The following is a 12,654-nucleotide window of genomic DNA, read 5'->3' as shown; positions in this document are numbered from 1 at the left end:
TAATAAAAAGTCTTAAAATCACTTCAAATTACACAGTTTTACAATTTTTAAAATCGCTAGCTCGACTCTCCCAGCTTTCCGCCTCAGGAGGTCACATATATGAAGTTTAATCTAGGTTGTGTTAGCATAACACATCACAAATCATTAATATTATTATTTTATATTATGGAAGTGTGACTTCACGAGTTTAAACAGATTTCCATTTTCTATCTCGCTCCATCAACTCCCTCATCTGGTGATTAACAAATCACCACACCACCACCCAAAATTTGGAAATTTAGGCTTCTTGGAAAATGATTCAAATTCATCTGTGTCAGTATTTCTAAAAATTTGTTTCTGCAAAATCCTTGCAATTGTCATAACGTGCTCTGTGTAATTCTTGTAACTCAATCTCCCTTTCTTCTTCTTTTTTGATTTTATAAATTCTTCTCTTTTCCTTCATTTGTTTCTTTCTCTTATGCAACAAACAACCGATTTTTGTCAGAACAAAAATGAATATTATCACAATCAAAGGTGCCAAAATCTTGCCAAGAACTGAACTTCCAATGTCATGGAACCAATTTTTAATTGATTGAAATCTTTTTGAATGTCTTTCTGTAAAATCTTCTTCTTCTAATGGAATTATCTCTGAATGCATCTCTGTGATGTTCTTAATGTACATCTCAATGTTCTTACTTTAGTCAGGGATATAGGTGCAAAAATGTTGCACATGTAAAATGCCGCAGACTCCTCCCTCTTTCGCTAGGAGTATGTCTAAAGCAAGGCGATCTTGAATCACCATGGATCTGATTGCAATGACCTCAACATTCACTAATTGGAAACCACCAGCTGTATCTGTTGACAATCTGTCAACAATTGTGGACAATTTTCTGATTCTTCCTGCGTTCAGGGTTATACCTATAAAAGGTATCACTGCTTGAAAAATATCTCCCAAAACCTCTGTAAAAGTTTCTCTTTTAACCCTATTTACATAATTGTGTATTTTGAACAATCCTTCCGAATCTCTGTCCACATGGAACATTTTAGGAAAAACAATCCCAACATAACAAGTTCCATACCAGTGATCAGGAAGGTTGCAGTAAGCCTTGTCACCACAAACAAAATAAATTCCAGGAAAAATTGGATCCTTTCCACCTTTGAATCCCCAACCTCCCATGATCTGATATGTATCTTCACAATTACTTGCACCCACAAAGTAGTTATCAAAAAGTGTATTGTCTCTTCTAATGCAAAGCTTACCACTAATTGGTTTGTCTATATGAATTGCAACATTATCAAGCATTTTGCCATTTAGCTTCTCATCCTCTTTCTGCCAGAACCTGGACTTAGTCTGCTTGACTATTTCATTTCTCTTGTAGATTGCTCTCCTCTCTTCAACCAGGTTCAAAAACTTCTTTCCTTCAGCACTTAGTTTGCAAGTTAAATTGTTCTTGTAAGCATACTCATAGGTGAGTTCATTAGTAACAAGGAAAAATTCCCTCATCTGTTTAGCTTTCTTATGCTTATTCAAAGCACCCTCAATTTTTAAATTTGCAAAAATGTCATCAAAATCTGAATAATAGTATTCTAAGCGTCCAGTTTGATAGAACAAGCTAGCTAACACACTGCATGTCACACCATATGTAAGAGGAAGCATATTGTATGTCACTCCCTCAGAAACAGAAGCAGGTAATTTAACACACACGTAGCAATCTTTTGCATCCATTACCTTGACATATTCACTCAAAAGCTTTGTGAATGTATTGCTTGAAAAATCACTAATAGATTTGTCCTGATGAATGTTAGGTTGATGATCAATAACTTTACCAGTTGCACTATGTTTGTTTTGACTAACTGAAGCTTTGCTTGTCATGTTGGCTTTGTGAAAATCTTTGTTAATTTCAAATGGAATAATAACAGCTAAAACTAACCAGAGCAGAATTAAAATGAGCAGACACACCAGAGTCATCTTACAGCATCTCTTAAAAATGGAACACCTTGAAGTACTCTGTTCCATGACATAAGGCATCCTTGGTTAGTTTTGCCTTAAAAGAAAACAAAAATTATTTTAAAAATTAAATTTAAATGATTAATTATTTACACCCCCCTTTTAAAATATATATATATATATTTTTTAAAACCCTAACAGTATTTCTTCGACCTTATGTCACAAAATAAGTTTTCCTCAACTAAACAAATTTTCTTCAACCTTGTGTCACCTAACAAGATTTCTTCAGCCTTTTGCCAAAAATTAAAAACCCAAAATCCCAATTAAAAATTCTGTACTTCAATCATTGTCACTAATCTCTTCAATTTCTTCTTCTTGACTACTATCGTAAATGTCAATGACAGGTGGAATTACTAGATAAGTCCACTCAGGAGATTTATATTTCTGATTTGGCTTTATTATCCTCCTTCCTTTTCTTGTCACTACTTCAATTTTTCTCCCAACTCCAACTTCCTTTTCAGAACCCTTTTGACTACTGATTTCTTCCACCTGCTCCTTCGGTTTTTTGATCAACCTGACTCTCAACCTTCCACCAGGCCAGAAATCTGTTTTCCTCACAAATTTTCTTTTTGGTTCTGAAGCACTTGTCTCTGACTTTCAAGATCTTTTCTTTGCACTTCCGCTTTCACCATCCACGTCACTTTCTTCAGCATCACAGTCTGAAACTTCGATGATTGACTCAGGAACTTCTCTATTCGGCAGCTTCACTCCTTCAGGAACTATGCTTTGTCTCCCATCACTGGTACTTGGTAATTCGTCTTCCTCCTCCTCTTCAATTACCTTCAACTTCCCAGATTTTGGTTTTCCGTTCCTTACTTCAGAGCTTAACTTCTGCTTTTCGATACTCTCCTGGTCAGAAATTTCTTTTGGTTCAGCTTCTCTGTCTTCAACAGAATTTACTCCATTAATTTCTTTAACTGAATCTTCAGTTGTTTTTCCCTTTAATGGATTCTCTTCTTCTCCAGAATCTATTTCAATAATTTCCAAGTCTTTTCTTGTCAGTCCTCCATTCACAGGTTCCAGATGTCGACCTCTCTGTCGATCTTCAGAATCTGGATTTGTTTCACCTTCTACTTCAGAATCAGAATCTTCTGTAGTATCACTTTCTACATCAGAACTCTCAGGAGTAGGCACTGGAATAGTATGACTAGGATGAATCCACCTTTTCAATCCTCTGCATTTCACTGCATTTGTAGTGACCAAAATTATTTGTCTAGGCTTCTGCCACCTAGGAGCCAGACAATTTCTTCTTCGATGTACTTTTGTTCTGACCCAATCACCAGGTCTCAAATCATGTGTCTGAACTTTCTCATTTGATTGTGCTTCAGTTCCCACCTGATTAGACACAGAAGTCACTATATCAGATAACTTTTTACAGTAATCCAAAATAGCACTATCATTTATGCTCAACAATTTGCCTACAGGTACAAAAGCTTGTCTCATGACTCTTCCCATGAGTATCTCATGAGGACTCAAACCTGTCTTTTTATCAGGTGTACTTCTCAATGACATTAAAACAAGTGGAAGAGCATCAGTCCACTTTACACCTGTTTCCAGACACATTTTTCCAATCCTGTTTTTAATTGTCCCATTAATCTGTTCAACCACCCCAGATGCCTCTGGTCTGTATGCACAGTGTATTTTCTGCTCAATGCTTAATGCTTCACATATCAGTTTCATAAGTTTATCAAAATGGCTTCCTCCATCACTCTCAATAGTGACTGGAAAACCGTACCTTGGGATGATTTCTCTGAGTAGCAGTTTTGCCACTGTAACTGAATCACAATGTCTTGTAGGAAATGCTTCCACCCATCTTGAAAACAAACAAACAATCACAAGAACATATTTCAAACAATTGTGTAAGGGCATTTCAATGAAATCCATCTGCAACCTGGTAAAGGGACCACCCTCTCGACCAATTACCCCTGTACCTACAACTGATTTCCTGTTTGGGTTCATTTGTTGGCATGACAAACACCTTTGACAAAAAGACTCTGCAATCGTTCTAAATTTTGTATTGAACCAAGTCTCTCGGAAGAGTCTGATCATGGAATCTCTTCCAAGGTGAGCTGGGCCATGATACAATCTGGCCATATCAGCAATCAAACAATTTGGTAAGACTATTCTGCCATCTTTGTAGGTCCACACTCCATCCTCATCACGTGGTCTACAATCTGCTCTTAACCACAAATCTTTTTCCTCATCATCTGCTTCATTTTGTAAGTCTCTGATTTCCTGCCATGTCTCTACAACCGTTGTTAGCATTAATGAATTTGAATCAGATTCTTTACTTTTTCCCCGATTGTATGCACAATATTTTCTCGCACAATATTTTGCTGTCTCGTCTGCATAGGCATTGCCCTTTGAGATATAATCCACTCCTTTTGTGTGTGCAGCACACTTTACAATTGCGATCTCTTTCGGCAACTGTATAGCGTCAATTAATCTTTTGATGAAAACTGCATTTTTAATTGGTGACCCTGCTGAAGTCAAATAGCCTCTCTGAGACCAGAGCTGTCTATAATCATGCACAACTCCATACCCATACTGACTATCAGTAATGATGGTAACTTTTTTATCCTTTGATACTTCACAAGCACGAATCAAAGCAATCAGTTCAGCCACCTGTGCTGAACGAATTCCTTCCAGACATGATGCTTCTTCAACATCTGCAACTGTACAGACTGAGTATGCTGCTTTCAAAACACCTCCCTCTGTCCTCAGACAGGAGCCATCCACAAAGTAGACAACATCTGATTCAGGCAAAGGTACATCTTTAATGTCCTGCCTTGGTTTGGTGCAAAATTCCATGACATCCAAACACTCATGTTCCACTTCATTTTCATCAACAATTTCAGAATCAGGCAGTAATGTAGAAGGATTCAAATTCAAGCATCTTGAAATGGAAACATTGTCTGCTCCTAGTATGATTTTCTCATACTTAGTCAATCTGCTGCTTGTTAAATGTTGAGTTTTACCTCTTGTCAGTAATATTTCAACCGAATGAGGCACAAAAACTTTCACAGGAAATCCCATAATGATTCCTTCACTTTGCTCAAGACTGACACTTGTAGCTGCAACTGCTTTCAAACAACCTGGTAATGCTTTTGCAATGGGATCAAGAACTGCAGAGAAGTATGCAATGGGTTTCTTTAGATTCCCATGTCTCTGGATTAACACAGACAATGCACACCCTTCTCGCTCACTGCAATACAGTTCAAAATCTTTCTCATAATTTGGCATACCCAAAGCAGGAGCTTGACATAAGCTCTTTTTCAGATTCTCAAAAGATTCCATCTCAGCCTCATTAAGAATAATTGGATCTTTCACATCAGACTTTGTCAGTCTCTGTAGTGGTTTCGCAATTACCGAAAATCCACTTATCCATTGTCGACAGTAGCCAACCATTCCCAGAAACATCCTAACCTGTCTCTGTGTTCTTGGTGGTTGCATTGCTTGAATCATTTTTATTCTCTCAACTGTCACCTGCCTTTTTCCCTTTGCAATTCTGTGACCAAGATATTTCACTTCTTGTTTGCAAAACTGTAATTTTGCTGGAGACACTTTATGTCCCTCATCTGCAAGATGATTCAAAAGTATTATTGTGTCTGTCACACAATTTTCTCTTGTTTTAGCAGCAATCAACAAGTCGTCGATATACTGCACCAACGTGGACCTGCCAGGTAAATCTAAATCTTCCAACGATCTTTTTAACAGCTCATTAAAGATTGAAGGACTCTCTGTATACCCTTGAGGGATTCTACACCATGCGAGGGTCCTACTTTGGAATCTGAAAGCGAAAATTTCCTGACTCTCTGGGTGTAAAGGAACAGTAAAGAATGCATTGCAAAGATCAATGACAGTGTACCATTCAGCATCATGTGGAATCTGATACAAGATGACTGCTGGGTTTGGAACCACAGGACAACATGGAACAACAATCTGATTAACTCTTCTCAAATCTTGAACAATCCTGTACGTTCCATTCGATTTTTTAATTCCCATGATCGGTGAATTACAAGGGCTACTCTCAATTTCTTTTAAAACACCTTGTTTAATGAATTTTTCAATCACAGGTATAACTCCCTCAATTGTCTCTGCTTTCATTTTATACTGAGGAATATTAGGAAATTCTATTCCCTGCTTCAGTGTGATTTTGACTGGATCGACATGTTTCATCAGACCCATCTCATTCCCAGTCAAATCCCAAATTTCAGATTTCACTGTTTCCTTGAGCTCTTCTGGCAGATTTTCTTTTTCAAACGCAGGAAACAATTTTGTTTCCTCTGTTTCCATTAACATCATTGTCATCCTGTACAAGCCATCTTCCTCCATTGTTTGTAATTCAACTCCTTCAGGAGAACAATATATTCTGCAATTCATCTTGCACAATATATCTCTGCCCAATAGATTCACTGGACTACTGTTACAAACCACAAATCTGTGTTTGTCTTTAAAATTTCCAATTTCAACTGGTACTGGATCAGTCAAATCAGTTCTGATTTGTTGATTGCTTACTCCAACAACTTGGATAGTGTCCCCAGAGAGAGGTAGGTTTTCAATTTCCACTGATCTAACAGTAGAACGGGTAGCACCAGTGTCCACTAGAAAAGTGATGTCTACATCATTAACTTTCCCATTTACAAATGGACCAGACTGGTTAACCTCAAGAGTGGCTCCAACAACACACTCTTCCTCCTCTCTCGGGCACCGTCAGTAATAATCATCAGAATCACTTTCCTGACCTTCTGTTAACAAAAACTGTTGTGAAACATTTTGCACCTTTTGCCTTTGGGATTTTATTACCTGATCATCTCCTTGAAATCCCACACCAGAATTGTATTTTTGAGTTCCCCCACAATTTGGAAAAGGAGGCTGTGGCAATTGACTCTGACGGTTATTCACCTGTTGCTGCAGCTGTCGCTGAAGATTTAACTCGTTTAAATTCTGTTGCAACTGTAGCTGTTGCTGCAGGTCAACATCACTCTGCATCTGTGGATTTAACAATGGACTTTTTAAATTTCTAGGTGGTTTCTTACATTCGTCTCTCCAGTGTCCAATCTCGCCACAATTAAAACAAGGTAATCTTTGCTTCATCTCTTCAATCCTTGGGTTAATTTTTCTGACAAAATTATTACTTTTAAACTTCCCTTGACCTTGATTCGAATTTGTAGTTTGAACAAAATTTGTGTTTTTATTACCAAGACTAGCAATCTGTTGCTCAGCCACTTTTACCTGAGCCCACATGGCTTTCTCCTTGAGCTTCTTTTGTCTCACTTCTAACTCATCACTACAGTATTTTGCTTTTCTCAAAATGTCATCAACGGAAAGTGCTTGCCATCCGACAATACTATTCCTGATCATATCTGCAATTTCTGGTTTCAGACCATAAACAAATCTGTAGACGAAATGACTCATATCTTTCTCGTCTAATTTTTCATAGCCACTGTATTGTTTAAAAATCAACAATAACCTTTCGTAAAATGAATGAACTGATTCTTTTGTTTCCTGGTTTGTTCTTTCTATCTTAACCCAATCAACCTCCTTTGGTGGAATTTTGTTTTTCAACCAGTAAATCACTTTTCCATAAAAATCCATTACAATGGGATTTGGAGCACCTGTTTCTTTAATTCGCTCAGGTTCTACTTTTGGCTAACTTATGGCTATTTTGCATTCTGTCCAAAGATCTGATGGGACAACAATGTCAAAAAATCCATCCAGATCAATCCACAGAACTTTTGAGACTTTGATGAACCTGTCCACTTGCCTATACCACTCGACTGGCTTTTCTCTCAGTCTTGGAAAATCATTTGTGAACAGCAATATGTCCTGTCTTGACCAAGGGACATGAACATATCCTCCACCTGCAATCTCTCTCATTGGAAATTGTTTTGACAATTTTTCCAATTTTTCATCTTCCTTCTTTCTCGTCCATTTCACTCTCCATTTGCTCAATTCTCCCAGTTTTTTTATGTAAACAATCAAATCTTTTATGTGCATTATTCTTCCCATTGAGTTCAAATTCTCAATGTCACTTTCTGAAAAGTCTAATCTGTAATGTTTTGCAAAATTCTTTTGCCTGCTCAAATCAATTTCAAGTTCAGCTGCCAGTTCATCCAACTGATCATATTTGTTTTTTGTTTTCCACTGAATACTCTTGCAAATGAACAGTAGTTCGTCATCTCGATAATAATTTAAACTGTCAGGACCAATTGTACCAATTATTAATTCCTCCAAATTCGCTTTTAGTTTTGCAATATCAAGTTTAGGTTTTGACACTCTGACTTCAGAACACTCAGCATCAGATTCTGCACCCATCGGTGATTTTGGAGATAAATCCTCATTAAAAGTTAAATTTGGCATTCTTGATCTTGAAGAGTTTATTTCAGATATGTCTGAGTAAAATTTTTCAGCAACCTTCTGAATTTCTGCATTTAAAGGAACAGTCAACCCTGTCTTATTAACTTCTCTTTGCTCAAAAACAGGCTGAACAGGACCAATGGTTACTGGAACTGTCACAGCTTCCATGCTTTTTGTTATTTGTCAAATTAATTCTTCTTTTGATCGTAAATACTCAGAAGAATCTCCAGCCTCCACATTTCTGACTTCCCTCACATAATTTTTTGGAGCTTCCCTTTCTCTTGGAATTAATGAAAAATGCCTACCCTCATTACGGACACTTGCATTTGTCTCAATTTCCGGTCTTCTTGGAGTTTCAAGAATTTCACAATTATTTGGGTAAATTTTAGGAGCTTCATTAACTGGAGGTGCACTTGGTGTAGTTTCTGTAGAAACCATCGGAGTAGACCATGACCTTGGAGGTCTCAAAGGCTGATTCCTTTTATCTGAAGTGTAGATTTCCTCTAAAACTGCATCTTCAGATTCACTTTCTACAGGGGCATTATTTCTCTTTTCAGTTCTTTTTCCATCAGGAGAACCTAAAACCATCTCTCTAATTAAATAGAGTCCCTCACTCATGCTTCCCTGTCTCCACATTCGCATCCTGTCTTCATGTGTTTCTCTTCTATAACTTGGAGCTTTAGGAGGTCTTTTAATTCCACTTGCTTCCCTTTGTAATTGATACATCTCATCCTCCCATTCAACTAAAGCTTCAAATTGAGTGGGCCTCGGCTTTGGAGTAAGAGCATTCATTTTCACTCTCAAATTTCTCAAAACTTTTACATTAAATGAACCATCATCAGGCCAAGCCAAAACACCATCATCCTTAGTGTAGTGTTTCCAAATATCAAACCACAAAACAGTATGATATCCATATTCACCTTCCATATACGCTGCAGGTGTTTTGTACTTATGAAGTAATTTGCCACCTCGCGTTTCAATTTTCTTGTCAGGCGAGATAAAATTTTTAAGTTTCTGAATCAACGTTGGCTTTTTCTCAACGTGTTTAAAATGATAACTCATTTTTAAGAGTTAAATTCAATTAACAAATTCGTTCGTAAAATATTTCCGGGATGTTCCGCGAAAGCAGCCAATCCGTGCGCGAAACACACCAACAAGCCAATGAGAGTTGAGCTACGTCACTTTTTTACTCAACCAATAAAATTGAAGATTTTCCGAAGAACCAATCAGCTTACAGTTCATCAGAGATTCAAGAGCCAATCAGGACACAGCTTGTGACGTATATCACCCAATCCCAGCGCGGCTCTGTGACGTACACAGCAGCTGCGGTTTCTCACTTCTCACTCTTAGCACTTACCCCTCCTTCACAAAATCTTTTCACAGCGCCATTTTGAAAACACTTTTTCAGTGTAAATTAATTTTTACAATGACAATAAAGACTCATCTGTCTGTTTCTCTAAATAGGATAGTTTACATACATTCAAGTATTCTCATTCTCGGAATAGAAGGCTGCTATTCCCATAGAATATACACAATTGCCAGTACAGTAATCTTTTTACTCTACCCTTCAATCAAGTAATTATGAACTCATTTCCCTCAGAACGCACAACTAAGTGACTGTCCGAAAGTTCCACTTGAACATAAATTACAAAACAAACTCGCACTATCACACGGAAAAATCCCTAAATTCAAACACACATGAAATCCGTACAGGACTCTCACCTGTTTATAGAAATCATGCACCGTTAATAGAATAACGACGTTATCCGTACAGGACTCTCACCTGTTTATAGATAATCATGCACCGACATTACCCTACCCTTCACTCAAGCTCGAATATAACTAATACTCTTATCACAGTGAGTTTTACAACAGGCGCTTTGTCCCTATTCTCATGCTGTTCAAATTTCTTAGATAATCCTCACTATACAAGATTCACACCTAGCCCTAAAACTGTGTTGCACGGCCACAACACTTGTGATACACGGCGATATCACTTGTGATACACGACGATATCACTACTCTGAAACAGATCAAATGCCTTGTGTGACTACCTTCTCATCACACAATCTGTACCGGTACGACTTACATATAGCACAAGAACGAACTCAACATGTGTTAAACATCGATCCTATATCCATACCATAACACCTTGGTTACTCTTAGCAACCATCAATCCTCTGCTACCAGAAGAATTGATCCAGCGGCCTATAGGAAATATGCCATAAGCAATGCTACCTAACTCTATAACCATCACCATAAAATACTACTCTAACTCATGGACCCATTAATCAAATATGGCATATTTTGACCTACTGAATCAGGTGGCCAAATTAAACCTATACAACTTATTTACAAATTATATACAAACTATATACACCCTATATATAACTGCGGTAAATGATGACATTATCTAAACAAATCCTAACTATTTAAATGACCACCATGGCGATGGCATCTAGCTAATAGTAACCTGCGCTTCTGAATAACCAAGACCAGCTTGTTTTCAAAAGTAAGATTTTATTAACTAATTTTAGATTATTCAAAATATAGTTTTATAAATGCAATTTTATTAGAATCATAGCAAGCATGTTTGAAAAGTATCATAAGAAAAATACAGTTTAAGCAAGGAATTATAAATTTAAAATTTATAAAATCCTAAGTCCCTAGCTAAGCTAAATAAATGGAAATAAAGTAAAGTTCTTTGAGGATTCTTACGTGCTCCACGCAAAGTCCGACAGCACGACACCCTCATCTGAAAGTTGAAAAGCACCAGCCAGCCCAACCCTAGGGCATGGACTTTTTATACCTTTCTAAGCTAGCTAATCTAAGTAAAGGAAAATTTTTCTGCAAAAGTCGATGTCTCATTGGTCCGAGAGTGACAAGTGACATGTCACCTACATTTCAAAACTTCCATTCGGTCATATTCTTTGGGACCATTGTCTTTCTTGTACGTGTTCCAAAGCTTCCTTGGTTTGCAACAAATTTGAGCAAAAGTACTCACTGGTTTCATTTCACTTCCTCGGATGCCAAGTTATCAAATGTTCTTTCTACCGGTTTCTGACCTTGGCCACGTCCGACAAAAATAATGACAGCGCTTCTTCATTGTTCAGTGAATGTGATTTTGACGGAAACTTTTAAAATGGACATCTCATGCTCCGTGCAGAAATTAAATTCATCTTTTAGCAAACTCGAGCAAACTAGGCCCAAAAGCAGGCAACTTATTTTTCTAGTATAAAACAAACACAAGAAAAGTATTAATGTAAGAAATATTATTTATTCTGTTTCCACCCTTCGTTTACTAATTGATTAACCCTCCCAATTAGTCTAATGTTACCTAGCAAAAAGCAAACAAATAAAGCAGCATTTTATATTTACCAGTCTTCATGAAACCATGAAACCTTATGTGCACCTAGAATAGTAGAAATGACACCGCATAGACAAGGAAAGCAAAATAAGCACATGCCTCTTTTAAATCTGCTGCAGTTAGTAATGACAAAATAAAAACGACAAAATTAATTTATTATTTTTGCACGAACAAAAGATGCAACAATTATGCACATTTATGAGCACACATGTTAATGTCCCCGTATATGAAGTTTAATCTAGGTTGTGTTAGCATAACACATCACAAATCATTAATATTATTATTTTATATTATGGAAGTGTGACTTCACGAGTTTAAACAGATTTCCATTTTCTATCTCGCTCCATCAATACCTAGTGTTATTCCTTCCCCTGCTCATGCTTGGCTCAGTAGCAGGAGGGCAGAAACATGTCTCTGGTCAGCAGCAGCCCTAGTTTGGTGTCTGGTTCTGGAAGACTGGTATCAGGAGCCCTGAGGGCCTCCCGGAGGAGCTATACAGTGCATGGAATCATACCCTCACACTGTTTACAGTGTGGGGGTATGATTCCAACATGTTTGATACCAAACATGACCGGGTTTATTACAGCCAGTTTAGAGATGGTCATCGCGTAATGATGATGCATAGCCACTCTATATGTCTTAATGGCTGATGCACTTACAACCAGGAAGAATGGACTCCAAAAGTTGTAGGGTTTGGCCTGCTCATGTAGGGGCACTCTCATGCTTAGAACCAATCATCCTGCCTTCAGGATTGAAAGGCCTGCCTTAGGGGGGACTTATAGCTTTTAAGTGCAGTGACCTTAGATATAGGGGAAACCTATATCTTTCGTAAGTGGTGCCGGCACCTCCTTACACAGGCTACAATAGCATGCCGCCAGTCACAATTTGAATGGTCTCTCATGGGTGGCATAATACATGCTTCAGCCCATGGGATACCCCT

The sequence above is a fragment of the Lissotriton helveticus genome, chromosome 7 (assembly GCF_964261635.1).
Source record: "Lissotriton helveticus chromosome 7, aLisHel1.1, whole genome shotgun sequence".
In the NCBI taxonomy this organism is placed as follows: domain Eukaryota; kingdom Metazoa; phylum Chordata; class Amphibia; order Caudata; family Salamandridae; genus Lissotriton; species Lissotriton helveticus.
This window is presented reverse-complemented; position numbering follows the sequence as displayed.